The sequence below is a fragment of the Kryptolebias marmoratus genome, linkage group LG5 (assembly GCF_001649575.2).
Source record: "Kryptolebias marmoratus isolate JLee-2015 linkage group LG5, ASM164957v2, whole genome shotgun sequence".
In the NCBI taxonomy this organism is placed as follows: domain Eukaryota; kingdom Metazoa; phylum Chordata; class Actinopteri; order Cyprinodontiformes; family Rivulidae; genus Kryptolebias; species Kryptolebias marmoratus.
Window position 1 is genome coordinate 3,427,491 of NC_051434.1, and position 26,637 is coordinate 3,454,127.

Below are 26,637 nucleotides of genomic sequence, written 5' to 3' on the forward strand. Positions count from 1 at the left end.
CCATCTTCTGCAGCAGAAGTGAGGTGCTGCCTCAAGTAGAGTTTAAATATCTCTGCTAAGTGTTAAAAGAAAAATTAATGGTCCACTGGTTGATGGTTGAATTTCTGCTTGATCATGAATCTTTTTTGATGTAAAATTTCATCATCTGCATCAGTCCATAAAGGTCACCAAGTCTGCTCAGTCCTGGATTTTGTGATTGTGCTGACTGTTCATACCCGCAGGTGTGAATTGCACACTAATAAATTTCCCATTCCTATGCACCACTTCTGCACCATGGTAATATGACACAACAAACATAAAGTACTGTAGATTTGACAATGAAAACATAAGACCAATGGTGTTTGTTTTGTTGAGATTTCTACATTTGTACCTCATGGAGACTATGTTTATACCAAAACTTTTTTTTTTTCAAATAAATGGTTTACAAAGCACAGCATTTTTCCCACCTTTTGCACTAAAGTAAACTGTAGATACTTGAGTCAAACATGGCACACCAGATCCCAAAATAGTATGAATATGAGCATATTTGCATCAACAAAGTTCAGTGGCTTTTCACACTCGGTGCTAAAGCTTTATAAGTGGGGACAGAGCAGATGAAGAGATTTAAATGTGGATTGGAGAACATATGCAAGTCTGCAAACACAGCACAGGTCTGTCGCTGTAAAGAGAGATCTAAGCCAAAACGACAAATTTTATATTTAGAAGTTGATTTGCAGGCTCAGTTTAAGAGATATGGAGATGAGTTCAGACTGCATATGATAAGAAGTCAGCTAAAGTGGTTGGGGAATAAAGTTAGGGTGCCTTCCAGGAAGTGTTCAGAATATACCCCATCAGGAGGAGGCCTCGGGGCAGACCCAGGGCTTACTGAAAAGAATAAAACTCTTGGCTGGCATGGGGAAATCTCAGTATCTCCCTGGAAAACGCAGAGTAGATAGTTGGAGAGAGGAAGGTTTGGAGTACTCTGCTAAGATGAATACCTCCACAGTCCCGTCCAGGAAAAGCAGCAAAGAATTAATGAATGTATGAATGAATGAATGCACCAAAGTTGCTTTTGAGTTTTTACAGTTTTTATAACCAACGTTTACACAAGTCAAACTTAATAAATAAATCCACCCATCCATGCATCCATGTTTCCTTACATTCAGTAAGATTTATGCCAACATGTGCATGTTTTCATTAAAAAAACATGCAGTTTACAGCCTCACGCTGCAGAACACTGATTATGAATCACTAACTAAAGAAAGAGTTCCCCTATGCTCCATAGCTTTCTATTATTGATTAGTTCACTGGATTTACCTTGAGCTTAAAAAAAACCTTTTACTCTGAAACGTATTCATGTTTTACCAATGGGCCTTTCTGTATGGGCTGCTGCTTTTGCTCAGAGTGATATGTGCAAGATGTTCTGAGCCAATGCTGACTCAGAGCAGATAGGTTTTTAGAGAACAAAAATGTTAAAACATAAACATCCTCACCCCGGGGCTGCAAAAAAAAAACCACCCTGAGAAACAGAGTACAGCTGCAGTCGCTGTTCATTTTATCCTCTGCGTATCATCGAAAATAAAAAATGCATTTACAAAAATGTCCATCACATCCTTTAAGTTTATACCACAAGTGAGTTTTTATTATTATTATTACTTTAATGAAGCAGTTGCACAACTTATTTTAATTATAAACCAGTATAAGAAGACAAGGTGACCTCAAAAATGATCTATTGTTTTCAGTTAAAGTAAAAAAAAAACATTAGATATGCAAATTTGCATTAAAATGTTAAATTGTGTCTGCTGTTATCACTGAATTATTTTTACTTGTTTAAAGAATTTGACTTTTAAGTCGGTGCATTTTATTTCATCAGAGTTTCAAACAGGAACCCTGAGGTGAGAGCTTAATTTAAAGATTTTTCTTCATTTAGCAGTTCCAGAGATAATGAGGAATTATTTAAATTCCTCATTAGGTCATGGGTTTCACTTGTCAGAGTTTCCGCAGAGGTGAGAAGCTGCCAGAGGGTGGCAGCACTGTGCTGCTGAGCCACCAGAATCAGGATGCATGTCAGTCCTCTTCTGAGATTTGACTACTGTAAAATGCTGTGTATTGTGTGTACAAACACACACACCTCATGGTCATGAAAGTCTCTTAAAATTACCATAAATGTTTGTGATTAAAAGAATTCTTTTTGCTTTTTCCCCATGGACATTCTCTCTTAAACAGCCAAAAAATTACACTCTTGCATATTTTTTTTCCTTTTTGCCTTTGTTCCCTGTCTTTATCTTTGCTCATCATTATTCAGACTCAAACATCTACACATAAACAAACATGCACTGAAGGACTCCTGCAGAGTTGATTCATTAAAGGCATTCTTTCCCCACACCAGTCTCTATACGTGTCAGCCACCTTCAGTCTAACAGATGGGATGGTGGGATGGGGCCATCTCCAGGTTCAGCTTCCAAGCTGATGTCTGACAATCTAAAAGGTGAAACAAATAAATAAATAAAGCACACTTGGCTATGAAGAACAATAGAATGAGAGAAAAATAAATAGATCACAGTGATAGTGGCAGAAAAAGATACTTTTGGAGAAAAAAAAACATTTGAAATGTGCTTATTATTATGTTAATAAACTACTTCCCTTCAGTCTTAACCAAAAAATAAAGCTAGTTCTTCATGTTAAATTAAAAGTAAACACTGCATCATTTGGGTTGTCAGCAAGTTGGACGTACAGTAGATGAAGTAAAAGAAAAAATGCTGCACTCGTGCCCACCCTGACACACTCTGATATTCGGTAGCTGCCTTTGTTAGTGTTTGTTAATGAAAACGCTCAGTGAAACAGCCACGTGAGGCCATGTTGGCTGCAGAGGTCACTTCACAATCGTCAAACCAACCACTTAGCCAGCATCTTATCAACCACCTTCCTGACCTCTTGCAGCAGTTTTCAGCTAGTTTCCTGGTAAAAATGCTAAAAAAAATAAAAGAAGATGCCAAAGTGCCTTGGAGTGCAGCAGCAGAACACACTAACATCTGTGGTAAGTTTAGATTCTCATGCAAATGTTCCACTCATTAATGTGATACCAACTGTGTACTAAAATTAACACAGAGTCAGAGAATCACATCTGCAATCTCTGATATGCCGTAAACAACACAACCTGCACAGCTCTGCATCACATCCTACAATCCCTGACCTGCACCCACACACAAAACACAGAAAACATATGTCCAATTATAAAATATTACAATAAAGCTAAAATATGTGGGCACATCATTTTCACATTTTCAGGTTACAAGTGAATGCAAAAAGTTTAGACTGAATTTGGGGGGTTTTTTGCATAAAGATCAGAATTAAATGGTTGCACAATTACTGATTTCAACAAAAAAAACTTTCTGATTGAACAGAAAACCAGAGAGTCTAAAACAAATAGCATAAAATTCAAAAGAAATGCTTTAAAAATAAAGATGGGATGGGAATAAAGGGCACTTATCACTCTCTTAGTGGCAGTTCAATAGCAACAAGATAAAGAAATTAGGTCAATGTGTCCACAGCTGACATGCACATTAACAAGAAGAACAAATGAATTACATTTAAAATGAATCTTTATTTCACAACATTAGAGTGGAGTGTGTTCAAGTGCCTGGCAACCTTACAAAACAGTCATGTCTGCAAAGTTCTCTTGATGTTTTTATCCTTTTCTGCCACTAATAAGTTTTAATTTTCAGTCTTTAAAAGCCAATCTAGAACAAATATACAGATTCTCTAAAAAAAAAAACAAGAAACAATCAACTGTCTTTGCAGCTAAAGCCAGAATTCATCTTTTTTTTTTTTAAATGATTATTTTCTTCATAGAAATAGACCTATAGCTGTAAAACAGAAGGAGATAGACAGTGGCAGAGAAATAAGAGTAAAGATATCTGAGACAAAAGTTTTTGTTTGATGCGTTCAGTGAGTGCTGAGGGTCCGGAAGACCCTGGATGTGTTGTTGAGGCAAACACACACACACACACACACACACACACAGAGGAGACAGTGGAAAAGAAAAGAAACAAGTCAAAGAGAAAAGTGACAGACAAGGAAAAGACATTTTGAAAGAGACTAAAAAAGCTGTGGATGAAATGTCCTTGTCACTCTGCAGGGCCCCTGAGTCTCAGCTGGAGCAACTTTCATGGATGAAATGAAGCCAATCAAGTCCTGCTTTACTGGTAGATTCTGTAGAAATGTCTTGTTCAACTTTGTTTTCTTCTCAAGCAAACATATCTGGCTGGTATTATAAAATCATTCTCTGGTTTGTATCATATCTTTAAACTGCACTTCATATAAGAATCTGTTCTAGGATCAACAAACAAAATCAAACTCTCTGGGCTAAAATCTGGAAATATGAAAAGAAAGGAACCAAAAGGGACAAATCAGGGCACTCGAGCTGTTTCGGTTTTGCTTCTGTGGGGATATTGCTTGCTGAGGATGAGGTTGATCATATCTTGTGTGCTTTTATTTTTTCATGTAAAAATGTCCACAGGGATTCCCTTTTAAAGTCCTCACCTGAGGGGGTTACTTCCCCCTTCAGGAAACCCAAAGCCCTGAATATATTTCCAGAATATCTTCCAATTTTCAGACACATTTGTACTCCAAATACATGCATCTTACATTCTGCAATCACACACAAATACAGGTGCTGGTCATAAAATTAGAATATCATGAAATTTCATGATATTCTAATTTTATGACCAGCACCTGTATATTTATTCATCAACCTGAACATATGCATAATGCTTTCTCATTAAGTGCGTTTTCTTTTCTGTGCCTCACTTGTAATTATTTTATGCTAAAAAGTATTATACATTTTTACAAAACTATACTTACTAGATATTTTACTAAGGAAAGATCTTGAAAGTGAGTACATCTGTGTGTGGATGTGTGTGTGGAAGTGTATGTATATATTTTTTTGCAACGATTATGTCTATACATCCCTGCAGAAGTACTCATAGACAGAAGAAAGAGATTATTGTTCCTGAAGGAAGCAAACATTATGTGGTGAATCAGCACTGGACATTACCACTAAATAAATTGTATCCATTTGTAATTTAAAACTTAAACGATATTGTATTCTTAACTTGTGCTTAAGGTTTGCTTCATTTGCCAATACATGACATTTTATACAAACACAGTGTCCTCCAGCAACTCTGGAAAACCAGTGACATCTAAAGAAATATTTGTTTGTCTTAAAAGTTTAAATTTAGCTTAAGAAAAAAATGCTGCTCAAAAACATCTGTTGTGAGAAGATCTTACTAACCCCCTTCTTGGTCTAACCTAAAGCTCTTTTAGCTGAAGTGACAATATTTTGAATTTAAAAAGCCACAGAGGACAGGAGGCAGACCGACGCAGCTCCCTTTCAATCACAGTTATTGACTGGCTAATGGCTTCCAAATGACAACCTCACCAACACTCTCATCACACATTTATTCAGCCGTACTTACTCATGCAAATGAGGAGGTAAGCAGGAGATTGCGAGAAACTGAAAGGGGGGGTATAATTTGCATGCTAAAATGTACCCAATTGTCGACATGAAGATTCTGTCAGCACACAGAAATATGAAACCCCTGCAGGCAGAGGCACAGCAGTGATGGAAAGGTAAAAGGAAGCTTAGCAGGTAGAAATCCAAAGTGCAATTATGAGCAGACTGGCTTAGCATTTAACTCAGATGGAACAAAGGAGGAGGAGAGATGCAGATGCTGAGGAGGACTCTGCAGTGCAATTAAAATACTCTCATTACAAATTATAGGTCTTCACAACAACAAATGATGTGATCTGTGGGCAGTTTAATCCAATTATCGCCCGCCGCCGAAGGTGAAGGCAGAACGATAATGTTTTGCCCATGTATTTGGTGTGATAGGTGATGGGACTGCTCCCCAACTTGTACTTTGAGCTCAGATCTGGGTTTAAAACTTTCCGAATAACTACTGGAATCAACTCTGTCTATTTGTTCGCAAAATATCTCATAAACAAGAGGACAGACGTCAATGAACTTTTCAGAAAGTAATAATTTGCTACAACAACAACTTATTAACTTTTGGAGTCAGCCTAATTCAAGAAGCCACCAATTGACAGTAGCCTATTCAAAAATGGCTCTACCTCAGTGGATTCAACGGTTATTTAGCTTAAATTTGGTGTGGCAGTAGCTGTCATTCATAACACATTCTTCAACCACTAATGGATTTTACAAAACTGCACAGGATATTGTAAGGTTTGACCCAAATAGCTCCAACTGTATCATTTCTCATCACGACATGATCTTTGTCTAAAACTCTGACGTGAAAGGCAGCTGGTGATGTGACTACACTGTTATTTAATAATGAAACTTATTTAACAGATGCAAAAACATACAATGAATCTGAAAAGTGAAAAAGCAATGCAAAACTAACCCATAGTCAACTTTTCTGTTTTTTTTGCTCCTGACAGGAGCAACCCGTTCTTTTACCCTAACACTACCCACACAAATGGCATCAAACAACATCCAAACAATGTTTGAATTATACACAAATAAATATCAAAAGTTTATGTTTTAACAAATGACCTTAAAGCCTTTTATTATATCAGCTAATGTATGACAGGTATGTTATGTTAACACAGTCCTATCACTGCCATATTTAAAATAAAACCAACAAAGTTGGTATTATTTGCTATTTATGTAAACCCTGCTTTCTGTTGCTTCTGAAACTTTGCTATAAATTTCTATTTGTTTTCATTTACAAGCCAAAGTCACTAAAGTAAATTATAAAAAATTGAAATATTTGGCTTTGTTAAGACATAAAGACGCGCCTGGTTACAGTTAGGCATGTGAAAAGAAAAATGCATGACTTTTTGTCAAAAATGATCAAAATTACAAAGAAACAAGTCACATAGAAACTGTGTGAAGGCTTTAAAGATGTCCAGATAGCTGACAAAATGGCTATAAGGCAGAAGGTCGACTGCAGTGCCAGGCAGGAAGCGACTGATTTTTGATTTGTGTGCTGACAGACATTCTGGTTCCTCTTCTTTGTCTGAAGCCAATGGACAGATGGGAGTGGCCAGGTGGCAGTCAGAGAACAAAGCTGTGGCGGAATCTGATGAAGAATGACCATTTTACGCCTGTGTTTACCATTTTAAAGGACTTTAAATGGACACTAATTGGATTTTGTTACTTTTATTCTAAATTCTTGTTGTGAAATCGAGCCAATAGCTAGCAACATGCACAACACATATTTTTATTCTTGTCAAATAGTGGAGAAGACGTGAAAATCCAACGATTTTGGACTCTGGGTTGATGCAGCATTCAATCTTTCTGATTAGGAGCCTAAAGCATCGTGTTTTAGGCAACTTCTCCTGTCCTTTAATGTTACATTTTTCTGATTTTATTTAAGCACATGCTGCTCAATATGCTGTGAAAGAAAAATTCAGAAAGCCTGAAGAAATATTGATCAGGACCATTTAAAGTTTGACAAAAAAGTCTGGATCTTCAGAAGCAAAATGTAAAGAAACTAGAAGTAGTTTTCAACTTTTGCAGAATAATATATAAGGAATGATTTTGACTTCTTTTGTGATACATTACAAGAAAAAAACAGCCAGTCATGCTTCTATCATTGCATTGAGGCATGCTGGGAGTAAACACAACAATGACAAAGAGCAAAAATACAGCAGATGTTTGTGTGTGAGTGTGCACACGTGTGTGCCTGAAAAAGTGAAACTCTTCATTCCTCAGTAATGAGTACCTCAAATGTGTGACATCTGGCAATAATGAGCAGAGCCCTCCAAACATCTCTGCCCTGCTCGTCTGGCACAGGGCTTCACCAGTGAATCCTCCGCTCTCCTCTCTGCTTCCCCCTCATGCATTCCTCTTCTGGCAGCCATCCTCTTTCTCTTCCTCATCACTGAAACCCATATCTGAAGCTTCACAGTGAGCAGATGCAGCCAGACCCGAGATGTGGTGCCAAAGGGGGGAAAGGAAGGATAAGGGTGAACAATGTGTGTGTGTTGGGAAGAGTTATGGTTGGGGAGGTAAAAAATGAAGACTAATGAGACCGTGTAAGAGGGGCTGGAGAGAGTGTCAAGTCAGCTCAAGTTGATGAAGACTGAATAAAAGAAAACGGCAAAATTAGGGTGGGAGATGCAAGGAAGCAGAGACAATCAAAGACAGGTGGCCCTTTGAAGATCACATGGAAGGAGTAGTAGGATGGAGAGAAGGCTCCAGGAAGCCAATCCTCCCTCCAAACACACACAGACTCGTGCTTTCCCTCTCAAAGGTTACAGACTCATAAATCCCCTCTGAAACCAGCAGCAGTGCAGCTCAGCTCCCAGCCACCATGTCCTCTCTTCATATTCCAAATCCCCATGATGGGCTTATTACCATAATCGGCACTGAACAAAAACAAAACAAGAAGGTGCACAAAAATATTTTCTCGAACAGCCGACCCCCCCGGCTATCCTAACCTGCAGTTTTATCACGTTCCCAGAGTGTGTAGACCCAGCGCCTACAAAGCTGTGTTCATGTTTCATAAATTTGTTGAATCATCATGAGGCTGGCTATTTTGGGGGTGATTTTTGTTAATGCTGTCATTTCCTCCTTCACTGTATTAATAGAATGCTGTGTTGCACAAACCCTAGCAGCCGGTATGATGTGGTTTGTGTCACTGAACCACTTCTTAGACTCTCTTTGTTCCAGTGAGACACGTAAATTTGAGCACAAACTCTGTCAAACCTGTTTGTTTTATTGCATTCAGAGAAAAAATTGAATGTTTTACACAGACCATACTTCTGAACGTCCAGGAATAAACTGATCTGTGTCCAAAAAGTCAGAATAAACTTTACATTATTTGAGGCTCATTTGTCGCAGCAACAGGTCTCGCAAAACCTGGAAACAGAAATCCAGAGCGAAAGGGAGGTAAATGTAAACATATGATGTAAATTTAGATCCTTGTGAATTTAAATATAAGTATTGGCTCACTTCCTTTATTAAATGAAACACATTTCCAAGTTAATTTGCTATAAATTGCTTTATGGGATCTCAAAGTCTTCATCACTAAAACACATATAGTCTGCTCATATTGGGCACAAAACTGACTGATTTTTGTGCAAATGTAGAAAATCTAACTTGATATAATTTAAAACAATGAATGTCAACACATTTAGACCAGAAATTTCTGAAAATGGTAAATCCAGTGTGTTTTGCTTCATTCGTTCAAACCTCCTGATTGGCAAATCTTAGCGCTAAACAAACACTAAAGATAACTGCACTTACCATAAACTGCTTAGGCCACACTAAGCATTCAGAGTTAGTCACACAACAAACGTTACATATATTCTGAAGGATTTTTTTTGAAGGTCTTAAAACAACCTGCAAGTCAGTCAGAGAATCGGGTCGTCACACTCCATGATGCCAAGCAGAAATTGGTTGAACAGATTTCTGGCAATCTTTCTAACAGCTAACCTTGTTATAGCTTCACCTCAGTGACATACACACATAAACACACACACATGCAAGCATATTCACCCAGACTCGGTTTGTTAACGAGGTCTGCAAATGAGGCTAACCTTGTGTAGCAGAATGGCCAATTAAACCCCGGCAGCCTCATGTTAAACCACCGCTGCTCATAATAACCATGATGATGGTGATAATACAGCCGGCATCTCTGAGACCAGGCAACATTTACAGTTCTGCCTCTTTATGCAACATAGTAGGCATGATCTAATCCAATGTGAACTCATTTTAGCATTCTTAGGATTGTAACTTCAGTACAATTTCAATGCACCTGCTGGATATGAAATCTGTAAATTAACAGTGAAACTTTTTCTAACATGGTCCTTCAAACAAGGGCAGTTATGCTAAAAAAGAAAGAAATGCTGTGTGTGTGTGTGTATATATATATATATATTATAAAGATGAAATGGTTTTAAAACATTTAGTTCTAAAGGATTTAGTTACAGGCAATAAAAATGAAAACAGAAACAATATCTAAAGGATTACTTCTTTTTATTCTGTTTCTGTCTTTTATTTCTCTGCCTCACAGTTGCATGGACCACATGTTCTCTCAGGGGGAACAATAAAGTTAATTTAAATATTTCACAGTGTTTGGAAGATTAAGTTTTCATCTTCCTCCAGGCCTCCCTGGTCTGTTCTTAAAAACACAGCTGCTCCCTCTATCATCGTTCGTAATCTCCTGACTGTGTTGTGTCTTTGTGTAATTAATAATTCAGTGTGTTCTCCACATGCATTAGGACATCTTTAAATGTTTTGCTCCTTTTTGCATACATGTTTTTTAAGGAGGCGTTTTTGTGTTTTTCCTTGTTATCGCTTCTCTTAAGTCTTGCTTTGAGTGTAGCGATAAACAGAAGTAGTGCTTTCACACCCTCTTTAATTCCTTACAACCTATTCACAGACAGATTTGCATTATTTTGTGTCACCATGCTTGTTTTTCCTCAGACCACCACCTCATTCATCCTCTGGTCTTTCTTTTGAAGCTTCGGGCTTGGTTAGGCACACAAACACACACACACAACACAAAGAGTACACTCCAGCTGAGCTGCTCGCTGATGGAGAGAAGCAGCTTAAGTGCCTGTGTGTGTTTAAGCTCTCCTTTCTCTTTAGCCAGTGCTACCCACACGGTCCCATGGATACACACTTTTTGGCATGTAGGGACTATAATTAGGTGGAAACTCAACATCAGGCTGCACTGTCAGTGGCACTCATGAATATCAATGTGCGAACAGACAAGCTGCTGTTCCACAAAGTTGTGCATTCATGACTGCAGAAGACACCCAACTAATTCAAATGATCTTGGATGCTGACCTGAACCTACTGCACAGCTAACCCTAACCGCAAAACTCATCTCCACGTCGGGTTTCACTGATTTACATTCAGAGGACTTGATGTTTACCTCCATAATGTGTCGGTGTAACATGATTTTGGTCCCCACAGCATGAGTAACATCGGGCTCACAAACACCCAGGTGTGGCCAAAAACAACTCTGCAGCATGCATACTCAGACTCACAGTGGAACAGAATACTAATGTAAATGGATATGGCTGTCAGGCATGACACACCACACGAACACACTCAACCCTGAGGATCCTGAAGTACATCAGCAAAGACCCACACTCGACTCAGGCAAGGTGACTCTGCAAATAGCATCTTCCCTCCTGCTCAGATTAGTCCTACACCTTTCAAACAAGCTCACTCGCTGTGAGGAAACTAGTTTGCAATCATCATCATTACATGCAAATGGACAAGCCTGGGCATTTCACATAAAGTTTTTACAAGATCTGCAGAAGCAGAAAATGCCTTGATGCTTCAGACACACAGAGAGACAGACAAGCACAAATAAACACACCTTTTCATGCATGACAGAGCATCACCTCATCCACCTCTGCAGGATAAGAGCTGCCACCACCCCTCCAGACACCAACAACACCCTTCCATCAGCCGTTTCCATGACAACATGGAACCAGGAAGCTGGTGCAGAGAAAGAGCAGTGGCCAATGAACGTCTGAAAAGAAAGAAAAGTAAGTTAGAAATACGAGAAAGTTAAACAGCGATAGATAGATTAGATAGATAGATAGATAGATAGATAGATAGATAGATAGATAGATAGATAGATAGATAGATAGATAGATAGATAGATAGATAGATAGATAGATAGATAGATAGATAGATAGATAGATAGATAGATAGATAGATAGATAGATAGATAGATAGATAGATAGATAAAAATTGGTCATTTTCACAGTCACTTTTGCGGCTGTATTTTCTTTTGTAAACTGGTGCTCTGTAAACTTAATTTAAAAAAATCAAAAACAAAAAAGTAAAAGGAGGGAGAATGTAAAAGAAAGAAAAGTATTTAATTAAAAAGAAAGAAAGGAAGGATGAAAGAGAAAAAGTTTAAAGAAGAAAAACGGGGAATATGATATATTTACTTGTTCTTTGTATTACGGTGGTTTGAAACTTTCCAGCTTTGCTACTGATCACAAAGATAGAGATAATTAAACTTCACAAAACCTCAAGATCACTAAAAACTGTTCACATTCTGTTTTAGACCATTAGTAAACCTTGTATTTTAATCATGACTACTAACTTAAATGTGTGAACTATGATAATAAAGATCTTTTCTAAATCATTGTGTTCATAAAACCCATTACAGTTGTAAACATGCTTCTGTAATTTGTAGTTTTCCCAAAGGATGTGTGTGTTTTTTTCAAACTGAAGCTCTGTCTGAAACCACCAAAAGGGGCACACATGTTCAGGCTGATAACGTAACGTTTTTTGTACATTAAATCTTTTTTTTTTTTTTACCCTGCAACTGCAGCAATCTGGAAATTAGATTTGGACGAGATTTTTAAACATCAAAGTGTCTCCTTGCATCACTCCTCGTTTATGTCAGTGTGCCATGACAACGCTGCAATTAGCCAAACGGCAGTGATGAAGAGGCAAACGGCTCTCAGGGGCAACACAATGTTAATTACAAAGTTGTACAATACACAAAGTAATGTGGTTCAGTTGACATATGAGATGGTAAATGGGGCATATCGAAGAAGATTGGAAGTATTTGCTTTGTAAATGTTTGTGTGCGTGTTTATGCTTGAGGGAAGGTTCTTATAGATTTACATGAAGACTCATCTATCTTATGCATGCCCCTTTATTATTTACCTGCATGTCTTTCTCTGTGTATCTATATTTAGGTGTATGAGGTTATTTGAATCCTTGTTTGAATTTATAGCTTCATGTTGTGAGCCCGGAGCCAAGCTGAGCACGCTGTGAGAGAGCTGCTGTATTTATAGGAGGCGAGAGCTTTTTCTGAAGGCTTCCCCCCCCCCAGAAATTCATTAACATTCATTCACACAGGCAGCCTTCCATAAACAGTCATTAGAGGAGGAACATTTACTGTAACGTCGGATCACTGAGCTTCTTCACACTTCACATCACCGCCTTATTTCGAAGTCACCAGTTTAATTTAAAAATCTATCAAGTCCTGTGTGAAATAAATACTTCCGCTCAGTGCGAGAGCCTGAGTTTGCAAACATTTTTTTGGACCCCTGGAAAGAGACGTTTACAAAGTTTTGTTGACTTTGTTTGACTGAACTGAATCTTTAATTTTGTTGTATTATTATGTGAGGCTCCTTCTCCTAATTGGTGCCTGATTAAAACTGAATCATTCAACCAGTCAATGAAATACATCTGACATTTTGTTACATTTGAACTCCAAACTCAGCATCTCACAGGTGGAAATGTCCATTTTAACCACTGGGAGGCAGAACTTCATGATGTTAATGGATGTGACCTTTGTGTCCTGCGCTTATTAATGTCATGGTTTAATGCAAAAATCATGAGCTCAGCTGTATTTAGTACAATAAAATTACCTGTAAGTACACAACGCCAAGTGACTTCATGCTACAGTTGGTTAGTTTTTGTTGTTTAGCTTAAACCCACAAAGCAGACTCATTATTTTTTTGAATACTGTAATTAAATAACGACATTAAATGCCCCCAAATCCTCAGTTTGCTGCAACCCGCTGATGAAATGGCACTAAACATTATCCTGCTGGTGTTGAGTTTCAGTTAAACCACAGCACCTTTTAGCATCATTGATGCAGACGAGTGTTTTAAATGATAGTTGGAGCACTTTTGCTTCTTTGTTTAAAGGTCTCTGTTGCAAGTGAAGTGCCCTTTGCTGCTCTCTGCAGACTAATTAGACAAACTTAAGGAACGTCCCAACTATCTGCTCCAGTCCCACTGGCCCACATTTGCTTTAATTTTCACCTGGCTGACTTGTTTCCTAGGAAGCTGTTTTGAAATTGGTTATTTTCATATTTTTTTGCTCTTTGTCTGGGGTTTTTCTGCCTGTTTCTTAAGCTTTGTGTTGCTTTCTCGACTTCATGTTTAATATTGCAGAGCTTACTTTGTGCGCATTTTGATTAGTTTTGCATCTTGTCTTTTGTTTGATTTTCTGATCGATCTTGTGTTTCATCAGTTCCTTGTTCCAAAGCTGTGTTTAGACTCCTCTCTTTTCTCTCACAAGCAGCAAAATCTATAGTGGTTTTGCTGCAATGTCAGTCATGTTTCACTCCGTGTTAGGTGGCTAGTTTTGTGTTGATTAGTGATTTAAGTTTTGGATTTTTTTTTTTTTTCCTATTATCAAATTAGTTATTGCCCGCTGCCGAAAGGTAAAGGTGGATAATAATGTTTGTGCTCATGTCTGTGAGTGTGAGTGTGCTTGTCTGTTTTATTGTACAGTGTCTAAAATTTTATTGCCCCCTTGAATGTTTTATGCATTTATTGCTGCCATAAACCAATCATGTGTGAGATTTTATGTTTTTTTTTTTTTGCCACTATCTATTTGAAGCCAACCCTGTCTGTTTGTAAGCAAAATATCTTATAAAGTACTGGATGCATGTTGATTATACTTTTGGGAAATAATCATTGGGTGAACATCTACAACTAAATAACTTTTAGAGCCAACCTAATTCAAGATGGCCACCACAGCCAACTAAACTTTGAAAACATAAAAATGGCCAGGACTCAGAAACACCTGAAAACCTTAATTAAATTGTTTTTGTTGCCTTTTTTCTCAGATTAAGAAAAGGATAAATGTATGTAATCATTTAACCACAACAAATTACACAATGACCTTATAATTTGCATTTCTTTCCAGAAGAAAGAAAGTCTGTAATTGCTTGCAGACTTTAATGAGGTGTTGCGTCTCGTTGACTGACAGAAAACGTGGCCCCAAGAGGGGAGCTGTTAGCTGAAAGATTATACAACTCCTTCAGGACGGTAAATTGATTGGGAAAGTGGCAAAACATTGTGGTTGTTTCCAGTCGGCTGTGTCGTAACATTTAGAGCAAGAACAAACTGAATGAAAAGAGTTGGAAACAAGAAAATAAAAAGCTAGGCTGAGGAAAATTTCCATGCAGAAAATCAAGAGAAAATTGCAACAAAAATAGAGGGAAAAAGCAAACTGAAACACAAATGGGCAGGAACAAGAGTTAATGTTCGTGACAGAGCTCAAAGAAATTGGCCAAAGGAAATGGGATTTACATAAACACAAGCTGTCAGGCTGTGGAGGATTGGGTGGAAGTGAGATTTAGAGATGAATTCTGAATCTGCATTTGGATGGGTGAATGCCAGCTCCTCTTCAGGTTATGGTTTCAACCAGGAAAAGGTGAATGTTCCCTCTGGGTCAGGAGTGAGACTCTCTGCCTCAAGCAGAGGAATCCATGGAACTGGGAAATGTCTGAAGGACAGAGAGGCAGATGGACCGAAGGTTTGAGGTCTTGTCCACAGTAATAAGTTGAGACGAAAGACAAAACTCTGAATTTACTAGACCATCTATGTTTCAGCCCTCACCTGTGCTCATGAAAATGACAGAAAGAAGAAGATCCTGAATACAAGCAGCTGAATGGGCATCCCCTGAAGGCTGGGGCGAGGAGCTGGAAAGTGAGACAGATTACAGATGAAGGATGTGTGACTGAAAAGAAGATAGCTGCCAGCTAAATGTTTATAAAACATTTATGAAAAAAAAAACAAAGACGACTGAAAAAGGTGACAATCAGATTTTAACTAAGCAGAAATGTATTCAGAAAAGAGAAGATGCTGGAGCTTTAGCTCGCTGTAGGTCTGATAAAACACTCAAAGATGTAAAAAAAAAAAATAAAATAAAATAAAATGTAATTTCTACAATCACTGATGGAATAGGGTTGCTTGTCAGCCAAAGAACCAGGAAAGATGAAAGTTATTTCCTCAGAATTGGATATTGAAATTTTGAAGCCTTTTTCACATTCAGTCAATGAAAAGTAAGTTTGCTGATGATCGATACAGATTTAGTGCTGTAAAGCATTTCACTACAAAACAAAAAAGTGTATTCTATTATTATTATTTGTTTGTTTTTTTTCTCTGAAAACCATCTGCTTAAAGATCACCTTAGAGGAAGGAAAACAATTTGTCTGCAAGCAATATTAGAAACATTATCAGTATGCCTGGTTTTTAAATGGTAGTACTTAAAATCACATTATTGCAGCCCCTGACGAGTTATTTCATTGTTTTTGTGGCCAAGCAGTTTATAAAAATACCTCATATTTTGACAGCAGTAATGGATTTAATGTATATTGCTTGACTTCTCTTTAATTTGAGGGATTCTGACAAAGAACTATGCCTATTTGCACACATGCCCTTAGCTATTCCTGATTTACTCGTCATTTCTATGTGCAATAACTGCTGTTGACAGCTGATATTGGCAGCATTCAGAGTGTATTTAGAGGATTGTCAGCCTCTGTGTTTCAGCAGTGCACCTAATGAGGAGGAATCAGGAACAACGCAGCCTCCCACAGATGCAGAAACAAACAAGCGAGCTCTCCGTCCCATCGTTAGCCGCTACAGAGTCCAACAAACGCAGCGTTATGTAGCTCAGGGGGAAATGTTGCAAAGCAGGAAAAATAATGACAATAGATTCATCTGTGGTCACAAGGAAACATGTCATGCTGAACTACTGTGTTCATGAAACGTTACACTTTTAAAGTGAGTTTAACTCTTCTCGTCCATGCTGGCTGGAGCTTTAATAAACTGGTTTTTGTTTGTTTGTTTTTTAATTTGGTTTAATTTTGGTTTTCTGATCGTCAAAGCAAAACACAAAGCAATTTGATCAGTAGCTGAAACTTGCTGCAGCTTATCCTAATAATAAAAAAGAGACATGAGATAGTTGGTTGTATGTTTTAACTTAAAGAAGCTTTTATTTTTTACATGCACGTTAAATCCTTAACTTTCACTTTGCCTTAATTTAGTGATGGAATCTGAAGCAGCGCCTTATAAAAAGACATGCAGCAATTGAAAACAATCTAGGCACAAGACTTTTTAATTTAAGGGTGCAAATTGGTAATTTGTTATGTAAAATGGTAATTACGGTGCATGATTTAGATATGATTTACTCCTTGTTGCTGCAGCAGCTTGAGCTGTAACTCTTTTTGACAGACAAACCCTTGAAGACAGAAGGTTTCATCAGTTTAAAAACAATGTTAGTCGAATTTGTATTAGTTTCGGCACGACTGCCTTTGTTACATCCTCCAGTTGGGCTCTGTTTGCTCATGCCAGTGAAAACCTGTTAAAATGGCCTGCAGGTAACACGACACATAACAAAACAGCAGCTGTGTGTCAAAAAGTACAATCTTCTCCATTTACAAGAATTAGAAATACAAAAAGAGGAAAGCATTCATCTATGCAAAGTCAAATCAAGTTTAACTAATTCTCTGTATGGTTTATAATGACGATGGTGCGTGCATTGTGTTTTTGTTTTGTTTAAAATCATGGTGCAAATAACTGGCAGTGGGGCAACATATTTATGGGGCGGCATTTTCTCATCCCCTTTTTGTGCAATATAAAAATTAATGTGCCAACTCCAAACATTATTTTAGTTAATAAAAGAAGGGGTTCCAAATAGACTTCCCTGCTCTCAGCATCACTGCATCATGACTCCAAACATGGCCACTGAAATCATGAATGAGAAGCGTTTTATCACTGACAGAGGAAAAAGCTGACTGAAAACGTTTATTTTTCTGCAGATCTGTGCCGTTTTCCAAGAGTTTGGATTGTTGCCAGTTTAATGGTGCATGAATATTGAGAATTTACAGTCAGCAAATAAAGAAATGCTGCACTTTTAAACCTTTAACAAATAACATTTGCTCACTTGTGATGTATGCTTGTAGAGTTAATATTGTAAGTCATTTATTTTTTCATATTGTATTTTGAAATATTTACAGAGTTTTATGAGACCTTTAAACCTGCAAAGAAAACCTTCATAGTTCAAATTAATTAACATGAGTCAAATAATCTGCGTTATCACTTGTAACTTATTTTATCGTTCTTATTATGCAAAACAGTTTATTTTAGAAAAGAGTTATTATGTGTTTCTTTAGACTGAAGAGTCAGGAACTAAATGCACATAAGACTTCATATATTCAGTCCATTTTTGTGCATTTACAGTTTTCTTCATTAAACTGACTAAAGCGTTAGAAACCAGAAGCTCATATTGATGCAGAGAACCGGCTCAGATTTCTGTAAAACAATGACCCCGAGACAGGCTGACAACTCTAAACTCACTCTGAGAAACCCTGCTGAAAAGCTGAAATGTAACGCTGTCTGAGCTTTCAGACTCGTGCAGTCGAGCCTCCGGCTTGAAGCCGTCCATAAGAAGAAAAATTCATGACAACCATAATTGTGAGACTCTGACAATCACCTGGTGAACACCGGCATACAGCCAGACTTCAGCAAAGTGTTCAAACTGTTGTTTTTTTTTTCTTTTTGTATTTTTTCAAATCTAACAACTTAACTTTAGATTATTTTCAGTTTTCTGTTTTAAATAAGGAAATTAACCATGTTCTAATCACTGTAAGTGCACATTTAATCATTTTAATAAAGACATAAACTATCAAAGGCAAAAGAGATTTTTTTTTCTGTGACTGGACTTTTTTTATTTCTTTTGCTGTGAAGAAGAAACTCCCTTTATGCTCCTTACCTGGAGATATGAGCTAAAGGAAATAAATTTACCATTGTTTTTGAGCACATAAACTCTTTATCACCACTTGTCCTTTAGCTTATATACTATTTACTCACCTAAGGACAAACTTGTGGTTCCTTTGTTACGGGTCATAGAATCTGACAGACAATAAAGTATAACATCTGAGAAATTGTTTCTAATCCTTCTCAAGTTGTCAAGTTTTACTTTACTGGCTTGGATGGTAGAAATGTGGCAGAAAAGGCACAACTTGAAACTGGAAGAAAACGTTTAAGCCTCTTAGCCATACAGAAATGAAGCATTTCAGTTTGGGAAGCAGCTATCAGAACTCCTTAATCAATGCTGTTTAAAACTGAATGAAAATGAAAGACCTCAGAGAGCTTACTGCAGTGATATCTGATCCTGGTCCTGGAGGGCCACCATCCTGCATGTTTTAGGTGTTTTGAAACACCTGATTTGAATGACTGAGTGATTACCAGGCTTCTGCAGAGCTTGAAGACCTGAAAAGCAGAGAAACAACTAAAATATGCAGGATAGTGGCCCTCCAGGAGCAGGATTGGACACCACTGACTTACTGGAAACAGTTAATGGCGTTACTGTGACTAAAACGGATCCCACCTCGGGCCGCTCCGTCAGAACAAACCACAGAGATCACATCAGTCTCCTCTGACTCCAGCATCCTGCTGTTTGAGATCCATCCCTCATCCCTCCCCTGCTGTCTCCCCACGTCCATCTTCTCATTAATCATGCTTCACCTTTCTGTTAACTCTCGTCCTCTCCGAGCCCCCAGAGGAACCAGGAAATGTCAGCAGGCCTCGACAAGGACACATCAACATGGTAGAGACGAGGCTAACTGGGGCCACAATCACAAGATATTTACACTTAAAAAATAAATTAGATTTTAACATGACTGGACCAAAGTAATGTGTTTGAATCCAGAACATAATATAGTTAAACAACTTTTAAACTCCTTAAAAAGCAAGGTTGTAATTTTGGTTTTTAATAGACATTTATAATATCAGTAAATAACATGATCTGGGATTGTAATATTATGAAATGGGGTCCAAGTGGACAAAAAAGACAACAGCAGCACTATAAGAAATGACACTGTCCAATTTGTTCATTAAAACAATTGTGATGCTGAGGATACAGCAGAAATCCTCCAGTCCTGTATCCCCAAGCTTTAAAGGGCTAAGGAAGCCTTGGAGGGGGTCTTGACAATGTTGAGGGGGATTTAAAGCTTTATTTAAAGCTCCTTTGCGACACATTTCATAAATTCTGTCTTACTCTTCTCCCACTCAAAATAAAATAATTGTAACAACATTAAATAAGTAAGTCTCACATTAAAATGACTAAACAGAATCATGTTTGCATTAGGTCTGTGTTAAGGTAAAATATAATATTTAATGGTGTTTGATGCACTCGTGTAACTTTGAAGAATGTGTTTATCTGGTTTTAAGTGCTCCCGTAGACTTGGAGAGAAAAACAGTCTGCTCGAAAGTCCCAGCATGCAATAAATAGACAGACAAACATTTTTAGCGAGAGAACTCAGAATCTGTTGAAGAATATATTTGAATATATTTATATTTACTTTATATTTACTTTTAAGAAGATCCTCAGTTTAAGCCTGGATAAATCTTTTTCCACAGGAATTTGGCGTTGTAGGCAGGATCCTTCGAATGGTCAGTGACTGATCATCCTGGAATAATCTTCCAGCCTCCAATCCAAATGTAGATTTCAGAGAAGGTGTGACTAAGAGCATAAATGGTTGTTTGTCTCATTTGTCTCCATGTGGCCCTGTGATGAACTTATGACCTGTCCAGGATGCACCCCGCCTCTCACACAATGATAGCTGGAGATGGGTACCAGAGCGGGTAAAGAAAATGGACGGATGGATGGATTGAACCCATGAACACAAAGCATGTACAGTATGTAAAGGGAAACAGACCCATTAAATTAATCAGCCTCCATCTGGGTTCACAAGGCTGCATTCATCAGAGAAATTGGGATGAAAATCTTGCTTTCTGAAATCTCAGTGATTGAGTTCCAACAATGCAGCAGGCAGGAGACAATTACATCAGTTCGCCTGATTCTCTCATCAGTATTCTGCCACCGACATTTCACCGCCTGCCTCATTGTCATACAAACCAACAAATTGGTACGTATTAGGGGAGGTGTGTGAGCATGCGGGGCAGTTAGGCCTATTTTCTCCATTACTGTGTTGTTTGTGTTTTCTAAAGCACTTTAGAATATGTTGGTCCCATTGATGATGGCCATTTTAGAGCAATTGTGAATGTGTTGTCACCAGTGTTGTCAAAAATAGAGATTTCAGTATGCATCGATTTCCAAAATGATTTTTTTTTTCCATCGTCTGATTGTGAAGGCAGACCTTTATCAATCCGAAGCATACTGCTCCACCACAACCTGCTGGACTCTTCATGCCTACACCCTGATATAAGGTTTTCCAGGAGGGCTGAGAAGTGTGATCCCCTGTAGTTTGAACATATTTCCTGGTCTAGTTCACTGTTCCTGAACACGGTGTGACGTTGTACAGCCATGTCAACCATAAGAGCCCAACATCTAGGGCCTCGAGGAATTTTTATTCATTCCATGATCACAGCTGAAAGAATGGCTATTTGGTGACTGAACCTTTGAATCTCCCAGCCCCTTTCTTCATTAAAATGTATTATTTGTTGAAAAAGTTTCCAAGCCCTTTCTATTCTTGCATTGATTCCACTGTTGAGGTTGGCTAACACCGTTAATCAACGATAGCCTTCACTGCAGTTTTTAGTTTCAGCATCTTTCCAAGAAATTCCTCTTGACCTGTTTACGTCTCTTCATTGCCTTTGGAGTCCCAAAAGATAGAAAACGGTTCTGTTCACACACAGGTTTTGGCGATGCGGTCTCAACTAGCAATAACATCCATACAGCTGCATCTGGAATAAAGGCCTGGAATTTGGCTCTTTTAGACCCAATGTGCCCAATCATTTCAGTATGCCTGAAAACTGAAGACTTTCGTATACATGACCTCTGCCGAGTGTTCCCACCCCATGTAGACACTTGGGTGCACTATGTCTGTCCAGCATCCCCCTTTTCCAGCTTGCTACCATCTATCAGCTCAGCTCATACGGTTGTAGATCTATTGCTTTGATAGTAAATCAGTCAGCCTGTGATTTAGGATGTCCTGCTGACAAGCACACTTGTTCCTGGTGTCTAAAAATAGATTGGTGCAGACCGTTTCTCTTAATAAGCATTTAAGTCACTCAGCAGAAATATGGAGTCAGCAGGCCAATGACCTTCCATCACCCCTACTAGAAACCCCAGGAAGAATGGACCCTTATAATTGTCGCAGGTCACATAAGCATGAACAGCCAACCCTTTCACTGACCCGAACACATAATGTATTCAAAACAGACTCATATGAAATTCTAAAACAAAGAGGCCATTTCAAAGTTTGTGATTTTGTTTTCTTTCCTCCAATCTCTTTATTTTGCTGTTTGTAATTTGCTCCTGTTGTTTCATGCAGACATATATTGGGGTGGGGGTGGGGGGTCCTCAAAGGGCCAGAGGAGCTGGCTGGGATCAGGTTAAGAACAGGCTGAATGTTTGTGAGGGCAGAAGAACCCTCAGAGAGGCATTCAGACTGATTCATTCACAGCAAGATGGAGACTGAAGCAGCAGCAGATGTGACAGTTTAACTGTGACATGACTTAACATCCTCTCACACACAGAGGATTAACTCTGTGCTTATGGTATTTTATATAGTGTCCATGAATGAGTCAGGAGTTTTGCTTTATTTGTTGTCTCTGCAATAACACAGATGTTTGACAAACAGTGAAATAGACTCAGACATCAACCTTCCAAATGTTTTGTTCAGGTTTACAATAAGCAGAAATTTGGTGCTGTTTCCATCACTAAAACTGTGCAAAAGTGACTTAAATCTGCATATATTCAAAGCTGAATGAAGAAAATACAGTTAAAAAATGTTAGAAAAGGAAATTATTTACATTCATGACAGCATGACACATTGCATTTTTAACAAACATGAGATGAAAACAAAATGTTTGCATTTATAATTAAACTATAATTAAAACTTTTTAGAAAGATGATTTATTGTGCTGATTTAAAGGGGACTCCTTTTTCAAGAGGAGATCATAACCAGTTCTGATGCTGCACATTTCAACCACAACTTCAACTTTATTCAAATTTGTCACTAAATGTGATAAATTTGTCGCTTAATGGATATTTGTATAATAATCTATTGAAGGTGTAATGTTTTTACATTTCATTTAACTCTGAGTTTCAGTGTGTCCCAAATTTAATCTCAGTCTAACTTCCTGGAAACAGACTTGTCAGTTGTTGAAAGTGAGTCCATGAGTTTGTACCGGTATTAGTTTTGTGAAAGTTGTGAAAGAAAAACACAACTGCTGTGTCAGCCCCTGCAAATAAAAATCTAACAAGCTCATACACATAAAAGTTGCTGTGTACTTTTGTATCTTACTGATTTTGGTGCCGAATAGACTCTTCAGCTCAGTTTTATTCGAAACCCCCCCTAAGCTAAAACAAGAATGGTTTAATTTAGCACTAATGAGATCTTAATGGTACAACTACGCGAAAAGGTCACAATATAAAGTGGACACCAAACACTGAGTTTAGTAAAATAAACAAAAATGTATCAAAAAAGCATGAAAGTGAGAAATGTAAGGGATAAAAAAACTAGCATGCTGAGTTGGGGAATAAGAATGATGAACTCCTGCAAGTCTGACTAAGTACAAATAATATTCATACCTTAATAGAGGAGACTCTGAAATCCAAGTACTACCTGGGGGTTCCTGCAGTGCCACTGCCAAGGCAGCAGTGTGATGTAAGACTTAATATCTGCATCAGTCCCTGGAGTATTGATGTGCAGAGGCTTATTTCTCAGCAGACGTTCTGACTTGAGGAAGCAGGAAGACAACAGGTATATTAACGAGGGCTGCATTCAAATCCTGCAGCTGTGCTTATTCTGCAAACAGAAAAACACCTAAATAGGATGCAACCCTCATTAATACACCTGTGCTTTCCTTACGCTTCAAGTCCAAATAACGGCTGTGAAATAGGCCTGTTGGTATGTGATGAATCAATAAAGCCTGAGCAGCTGCAGACACAGATAAAGACATTTTCAATTAGAATAAAGAGGCTTTCAGACACTTTTTGAAGAGGACTTTTTGACTTGTTATGCAGGGAGCGTCATGCAGAAGAAAACAGTCAGTCACTTGCAACTATGCTTGAGTAACGACATAAACAAGAGTTTTCCTGACTGAACATTGATGCAACACAAGACCTTAATGAAGTTCTTCAAAAAAACAAAAAGACTTTAATAGTTGTGCATTTTTGTTGACTCAGTATTACAATAATTGATATTGTTTTGTTTTTGATGATAATAAATTTAATGTGCAGCAACTTTATTTGTCTGTTTGTTTTTGGAATTTATATTTCTGAGGGCATTTCTTTGTTTGTTGTTGTTTTTTTCATTAATTACAAGTTTTATCTGCCTTAATTTGTTATTATCAGCAGAACTGAGAGAAAACTAGTATCATCTGGTTCAATAAGTAAAAATGTGATCAGAATGGTGGCTATGTTATATTTAAAATAAAATAAAACTACAGTTCAATTTGCTGTTTTTTGTGTGTATTTTTGTTGTTTGTAGTTTTGTCAACCAAACAATTCAGGACTGATGGGAATACATTTTGAGATAATCCAAGAAAAAACAGGTTGTGTAAAAATGTAAGAAATATGTTTTACATTGCTCCATTTTTACTCATTTTTTGTGGAAACACTCCTAGTTTTATTTGTTTGTTTTGGGTTTTTTTTTTTGTCTTTTTTGTTTTGTTTTGTTTTATGAGTATTCTATGTGTTTGGAAAGATTTATTAACATGGAGTCCAACATTACAGCTCTGTAGTAATACACTGCCCCCTGCTGGTGACAGTTTTACTTGTTTTTTGTTGGGGTTTTTTCCCATTTTGCTCATAAATTATCCTTCAATTTAGATGTTCTTTTAAAAAGGTGACCAGTTCTGGTAATGCTGCTGAGGCTGAAAGCATCACTGTCAGTCCAACCTGAAAGCACACAAGCCTGCTACAACACATAACAGAGGAATACATTTTAAAAAATCTATTATTATATTGATTATTTGAAGTGATTCTACGCACATCATTGAGACGATGTCTGTTTCCTCTGCAGTCGTAGAAGTAAAGTCATGACTAAATAGATAACATGAGCAGAGATGGAAGTCATAATTAATCTCTGTGAATGAAGGTTAAACGCAGAGCTGGCACAGTTTGGCACGGTTTGGCACAGTACAGTACGAAGAGGGCCAACTTAGCACACTTTGGCTCTGAATGTGGACACCAGCTTGGGCAGATGGTGTGCAGCTTGACGAGGAGGAGCTGGTGATACAACATCGTCCAACAGCTGACACAACCCACCATATACAGGTGGTGACGTGATCTACTCTCCCACACACACACACACACAGGGCACACAAATCAGCTGGTGTGTGTTACATAATTTAAGTGAAGGGATTTCGCTCACGAGTCATAGCTGCAGTAGTCATGGAAATCCATGTCCGGACATTCATCCACTCAGGCAGGTGATCAGTGAAAACACAAACACATAAATGTGAGACAATCACACAAATTAAACAAATATAAATCGTCTTTAGAGTCTCTGCAGATCTGATCCCAGAACAGAGGCTGTCAGAAGAGTCGGAGTCTGCGGTTCTTCGCTGTCAAACATTTGTTTCTGTATTCAGTTTCTCAGACGTTCAGGAGGAAGGAGGCAGAAAAATATCATCAAATTATTTCTGCACCAAAATCCTTAATAATGCAAAGAACTGTGCTGCCCGACAAAATGCTTCTTTTTCTTTTTAATCTTAAATCTCTAAATTTGGTCACTGAACATTTACTAATAACAGTTTTTCAAACGAGTCACTGCATTCAGCTGGATTACAGGTTTCAGCCTTCAGCTTGCCTGCTTTCTGATTTTGTATTTATCTACTTTTACTATACATCTTTTTTAATTTGGAACAAAGAAATCCAGATTTAACAACAAAAACATGCTGTTCAGACAAGCAAGAAGCCGGCAGAATGGATGAATCAAAAAGTGAGAGATATAATTAAACCTTTTTGCTCAGGAAACAGGTTGAGTCGTCATGAACTATTTCTTTATTCTCTCAGTAAATAAGAGGTCTGAAGATATTATATGTACCTTTAAGATTTGCTTAAAAGATGTAAAATGTGGACATCAGAGATCAGAAGATCTGGGCAGCACTGTTACATCAGTCTTATTTATCTAATTTAAATGCAATTTTATTATGTTAGTCCAACTGAGCAGTCTCCACTGTGTGAACACGTCTGCATGTGTGTGTGTGTGTGTGTGTGTGTGTGTGTAGAGGGAGGTCTAAAGAGAGGCCAGAACCCAAGAGGACAAAAACAAATGTCACTGCATAATAAATAAATAGATTTAAACATCAGACAGGGAGAACATCTCACTTTGGTGACCTGAGCAAAACTGTCTACCTATAAAAAAAATAATGTAAAATAAAAATGGTCACATTTGGGTTCACATCAAGACACAAACCTGACAAGAAATTAAAACATTCTGTAAAATAAAAACATTGGTTCTAGCAGACTAGTCATCACTAAGTATTTTTCTGCAAATAAATTAATTAATAAGCAGTCGTTTCAGTCTCATAGTGAGACATTTCTTCTTTCTTTTTTCTCCTGCCAGCCTGTAGGACTAACCAGGTGGTAATATTTGTTATTTTAATTAGAGTTAGATTAACTTTTTAAGATTGTTTTTGGAATAATCCAACTAGTTTTGTTGATTGAATTCAATTTTTCTGTTTTTTTAAGCTAAATCTAAAATAAGAAACTCTTCCAAGAATCTCTGGGAGGAAAGTTTTCTACACTTTGGTTGGGGAACAGTTTTATCACGATCCTCATTAGGCCACATTTGGTCCAAGATTCAAATATAGACACAGACATTGTGTCAAAAAAATTATGAAAAACAATGTCAGTAATTGACATCCTGGGAATCAGTATGTGTTGGTTTGTCAGAAAGAAATGATTGTTTTAACAATTTATGA

At 37.7% G+C, this 26,637-nt stretch overlaps 1 long non-coding RNA gene across 2 annotated transcripts; it reads right to left on the minus strand.

The window, feature by feature from the left end:
- Window positions 1–1,633: 1,633 nt before the first annotated feature.
- LOC112450917 lies at window positions 1,634–23,409 on the minus strand. 2 transcript variants are annotated; one of them, XR_003039648.2, is made up of 5 exons: window positions 23,297–23,409; window positions 15,352–15,434; window positions 15,043–15,238; window positions 11,343–11,498; window positions 1,634–2,460 (listed from the first exon to the last, which is right to left on the minus strand). It is a non-coding gene; the product is annotated as an uncharacterized LOC112450917 (long non-coding RNA). The 2 variants fall into 2 exon arrangements; XR_005233152.1 differs by having other exon boundaries at window positions 15,043–15,434.
- Between the last annotated feature and the right edge of the window lie 3,228 nt (window positions 23,410–26,637).